This window comes from Halyomorpha halys, unplaced genomic scaffold (assembly GCF_000696795.3).
Source record: "Halyomorpha halys isolate HHAL.00 unplaced genomic scaffold, Hhal_1.1 Scaffold82.1, whole genome shotgun sequence".
NCBI classification, from domain to species: Eukaryota; Metazoa; Arthropoda; class Insecta; order Hemiptera; family Pentatomidae; genus Halyomorpha; species Halyomorpha halys.
In genome coordinates, this window is record NW_027109449.1 from 1,906,011 (window position 1) to 1,912,142 (window position 6,132).

Genomic DNA, 6,132 nt, shown 5'->3' on the forward strand with positions numbered 1-6,132 from the left:
GAGGAAAAGTTTTTTAAAAATTCAGTATTTAAGATCTGTGTTCAATGACTGCAATCTGGGGCATAAGCAAAGTATGCAGTAATTGACCTTTATAAGACTGGTTTTGAAATTTAATGATTGGTCTGTATAGTGAAAGAAAATTATTAGAAAACTATTGACATTCATATAATGTGTTGGTTAGAGGTACCTGTTGGAAGATGATTGTTGATTGTTTCTTAAAAACGATCGCTTTTTCAAGACAAAGATGGCAATTGGTCACTACATTTTCTAGATTCCATAGCACTGGTGGTTGGTCATTCAGCCAACTGAGAGCAGCACCTTAGTTTGCAGTACCTTTAATATAACTAAATTGAATTCGTCCAGGGGAGGGGGGAGGAGATTCCCTGAACACTCTGCCTAACTATTCCAATGAATATAAAGCCTACCAAGTATTAGAGATCACTTGATTTATCAGTTATTATTATAATCGTTTGGTTGTTTTTGAGAATATCAAAAAAAAAATATAGAAAGTCAATTCTGTAAAGTGAAACATCTTGCCTGTCGATTTTATCAAAAAATTCTTGCAACTCTCCAAGTATATACCCACAATTATTGTGTTGTTTCAGTTTCGTACAACTTTTCATTTTTGAGCAAGGTTTTTCACTCGCACAGACCATTTCGAAAGACTCTTTAATTTTAGAATCTGGTTTGTTTGTCATAAAATCAGTCTTTTTGCCACATTGTCCACGTAGATTTTCAATATATATTAAACATAGGTTGCAAGTTCTTTATTCAATATTGCTTCATCATTTATATTTTTTATATATATCCCTTTATTTATTTTTTTGAAAATTGCATTATTTATAAATTGTCCTTTTTCTAAAGGTTTCTACTTTACGAGTAATTACCTTTTTAATTTTTTTTTATTTATTAAAAAAATATGTAAATTGAAAATAGGGTAATTTAATTTCGTTGTGAGCCAGTATATAGTGCCTTGGCGGCTACAGTTCGCGCTGATTATTCCAAACAATTCTCATAACTGTATGGACCTCCTTTGAATCACGTTATGCAGAATTTCGTTTAGCATGATTTTAATAAAGGAAACAAAATTATACAAAATCATCGAGGTAAAGAGCTCGAGGCGGTGCGCTCCTGGGTAAATATCCTCTTGAATCTTTAATTTATTCCCTCACTACTGCTCTTATGCTTCAGTTCATTTTTAAAAGGTCTGCCAAGTAGGTTAGTATAGCTCCCACACCATTTCTATTCGGCACATAAGGGAAAACAAATGTAAACAACAAATGTGCAAAAAATGAAATAAAGATGAGTTTTCTAACAAAATTAATGTTTTTTGGACAAATTAAAGTTGTATATGAATATCATTTTCTATTGATATGATAGCTTAAATTTTACTTTGCCAAATTGGTGTTAGAAATCTACATTTTTACTAAACATTTAACTAATTTTCATGAGACACTATTATAATGATTTATAAGAAATAATTTCCATAAGTACACTTATTGACATTTGACAGACAGTGTAATGAAGAAAATGTGCCCCAGTTTTGCTATTATCTCACTTCAATATAAATTTCATTTATAAAAGTCAACAAAAAAATTCCTTTAAACACGAAGGAAAAGATATACTTTACTACGACATGCTGTTTATGTTAAGATGTTTCCTATTTTAATCCTTGAGTATTGTAAATAAAGTGTAAGTAGATCAAGGTTAATAGACTAGGAAAGATTCCAACACCCATTGTCCTTAGTTTCAAAAATACTAAAAAACAACTAACGAACAAACGTTTTGATAAAATCAAAATTACATTTGTATGCTCCAACAATTGTATTTTTCAACTACTAACATGCATTTTCTGATTTTGAAAATAATTCAATTTTTACCTTGAACATACAAAAGATCCAGTAAATGTCTTAAAAAAGAAGGTATAGAGGTATAAAACTATTCACTAGGTGAACACCACATCCAAGAAAAAAATAAAATTCTAGCTCATTTTTTATCTGACAGCTCAATACATTAGAAACTACCAACCGCTCGAAAAAAAACAACCATATTAATGCCTATTTTTAAAATAGAATAAATGTATGACTTAATTTAACTCTCTACGTTCAAAAATTAGCGAGATCTAATAATGCAAAAAGCAATGTATTTTTTTTTCAAATAGTGTGAAATTAACATTTTTTGATTAATTTTGGCAAATGAGGTGCAACTATTTGACACCTATAGGAATTTATGCATTAGATAAATGCAGCATGCTGTAGTTTATAGTATGTTTTTATGGTAAATAAAATTGGAAACATTTATTAAGTAAAATACTTACTTCATGGGTCAAAAAAGAAATTATTATATTTCATCTAATTTTTTTTTCGAAAGTATTATTTCACAATTTTGAGGTATATTTTCAATTTTATCAATAAGGTTTTTGATAATGAAGACAATCAATACTGCTATGGAACAATCACCTGCCTTATGCAGTGCCTTTAAGGGGCAGGGAGACCTGGAGGACCTACGTGTTGTGCGGGTAGGGTATGTCGCAGCGCCGTCAGCCCAGCTCATCTAATTTGGAGGTAACGGGCTTAGGCCAGGGATAACAAGGGCTAACTAACCCCTCAGGCCTCTCTACTAACTTTACTGTGTCTTATGGGTATTATATATTATATTATTATATATCGGGTCAAGGGGAGTTTATTCAACAAAAAAGGAAAAAATATCTCCAAAATTAACAGTTCTATAGCATAATTTAACATTGCAAGTTTTCTATTATTCTCATTTCTCCAGAAAACAATAACTTTAAAAATCGAAAAGGTAGAATAGTCTACACTGTAGTATTGAAAAAAAAATGAATGTTCTAAATCAACGAAATTATATACCGGAACCAGTGTTGGGATATTATTATATTCAATAGTAGTGAATAGATTCATTGACAAAATATTAACTTTCTGACAATAAAAAAACATAATCTAGGCCATATTCATTTTTAAGCGCTCAAATATTGAACAATATCGGTCCCAAATGAACAATTACTTCACGTGATACAATTTAAAAAAAAAATAATTGTTTCCAAAAATTTCTTATTCTGATTGAAGAAGTATTGGGAAAACTATTAATATTGTGAAAAAATATTATTCTGAACAATTTAATGCTAATAGTCTTCTGTACAGAAAATAGTTCTTGAGATATCTAACTGATTTTAATGTTAAGATACCTTTGAATTAATGTTTCATAAGGTTAGATTGCTACAAAAATAGTTTGATGCTACACGGAAGAGATAAAAATATCTAGTTCCATAAGCTATAGAACAAACACGGATACCAAAGTGTATAAACAGCGCGAACAAAGCCTTCTTCTCTCAGTCAAGAATACTTAAATTCCGAAAAATCGCAAAAATCGGAAACTAAGAGTGTACAATGCCATGATAAAGCCAGCTCTGATATACGGCTGTGAGACTTACGCTCTAACAGGTACTCAGGACGGTAGAATCGAGATATTTAAATGAAAAGTCTTCCGTACAATTACAAGATTGATCTGGGATCAGACCCGTAATAGATGGAAGAGAACTGATAGTAAACTGCTTGCTATGATGACAAGGTTAATACGGGTGGGACATATGGCTCGAAGCAATACATCTGGACGCCTCTACACAACAATAAACTTCAATATAGTAGCACGTGGAAGGCCAAAAACCAAAGAAATAGACAAAATCAACAAAAATGCGAAAGAGCTGCATGCAGCAAACTGGAAAGTAGTAGTAAGATAGGCAGGTGTGGATAAGCCTAGGTAGAAAAAAATTTCTGCTTTTATTTTTGTTCGAATTGATAACAAAGTCCATGTTTTCCAGCTAGTATCTCTAGGTTAATTAAAAAAAAAATTTTTTTTTATTAATTAAAAATATAAAGGTAAATAAAATAATTGTTTCATCATTTTATTTCATGTTAAAATCCCTTATCGTAATTGAGTGACGTGTTTTTGAAACATCATTATTATTGCAGCTATTATACGACATTTGGTTCTCTTCGGTTAGCCACAAATTTATCATCAAACATATTCTGAAGAATGTATAATTTTGTTTTGTTTTAATTTCTCAACGTGTTTAGAAATAACAGACCTTTAGCGTACAAATCGAAATAAATAAATTGATGGTTCGCTGCTTTTGGATCAGGGAAATTAGTAATTTAAAATTGGTTTATTTAAAAAAAAAATTAGAATCTTTGATTGAAAATTCCAGAGAGTGCTCCAGAAAAATCAAAAAGGGTTTACAAAGTTTACTTCAGTTTTAAAATGAATTTCATTCGCCATGAGATTCTGAAAGCTCTTTTTACAAAAATGGGGATGCCAGAGGGCCTTGAACCCTCTGCACAAGGCTCCTCTATGTCATTATTTGATTTTTTTTACATCTGAGAATTTTTGATAATGAAATATCAAATAAATCGACCCTAATTTTTTTATTTTTTTTATATTAGTATTTCGATATAAATATTTAATACCTAAAGTGGATTACTAAACCTCTCAGTAGTTCTCCAAATGCTTCCCATTTTATTCTATTGGTTACTAAAATGGATGCAACAGTATCTCACCCTCTCAGGTATCAAACAAGAACTTACCTTATTGGCTCATAGGGGCGGATTAAGTTGAAAGCAACATCACTTGTTGTAGAGATATTGTTAGAGCTCTCAACAAATTGTTCCATACGATATCACCCCGTCCCAATCAGCACACTACTCCACTCGGCTAATGTAATTGCTAACGTTGCTCTGTCCCTGTATCTATGTTTTTCTTTGAAGTCTGTAAACTATTGCACTCCATAGCGTGTGATCCAGATTAAATGAACCATTATCGAGATTGCAAATTTTACTATAAGTTACGACTGTTATTTTTCAACAGTTTTGTGTCAACCTGAATTAATATAACAATGAAATTTGTTACATCTGTATTTTTTGTTTTATTAACAAGCATTCATAATTAAATTATAAAATTGGTCCATTTACTTCTTTAATATTCAATATTCTATAAGAAACAGTAGTATTATAAATAATTCATGTAAAAAAAATTTTGTTTACATCTAAATTATATTAAATTTAGTTAAAGACCAGCAAATGCACTATTCAGGCATGGCATAAGGGAGACAGCACCAAGAGGTTCATCTTTCTGACGTTAGGTAAATTATTTTATAAAATATTAAGAGGTCCTTCATCCAACTCCTTTTCAACCTACGTTTTGCAGTTTAGATTGCACTATTATTATTATTTATTTTTGTTTTTTTTTTGTCACCAGGAAAAAGAAAATCAATTCCAAATCTTTATTCCAGGATTTTCATTTTTACATCAATTTAGTGCCTCCAAGTTTTTGTAATCACTTTTCCCCTAAATTTTACTGATTTTTATTACGTATTTGTTTTTGCACCTTGACTGAGGCACTTATTATAAGCTTAGTCCATGAGTAAATTGTGTTTCCTTAGATCTAATACATAAACCAAATTTTCAAAAATCTGTGCTAGTGATTTAGTTATAGTCATAGCAAATTCCAATTTTAAAGGGAATTGTGTATTTTCCAGTAGTAAAGCCCAGATTTCCGATTTTGCTCCAACCTTGTAGTTTACTATATAGCACAAATATGAAGTGGTGATTTAACAAAATTTTTAAAAATATTGCTAAAATTGAAAGATAAGAATGAATAATAATAAAAAAATATTATTCAAATTATATATTAAAATGTAGTAAAAAATATATGTTTATCTATTCTAGAGATATTGTTATATTATGCAGAAGGTGGAAATATTAAAATGTATATTTTTTCCATGAATAAATATTAAGATTGGTGTACTTATTTAAATGTGAATAAAAATAATGTATACATAACAATAAATTAAGTACAAATTTAATATTATATAAAATATTATATGTAACTAGATCTTGAAATGTTCCTAGACCCATTGAAAAATATATTTTTAAAAAGTAAATGAAGTTTTCAATTTAAATTTTAGTCAATTCATATTCTGAATTTAATTTTTATATATTTCAATTAGTATGTTATGGCGTTTTCTAAATAAACCGTTTTGTCAAATTTAATAACTGTTTTTAAAATTTATTACTAATTAGGCATATAATATTTAATATAATTATTAGTAAAAATACTAGA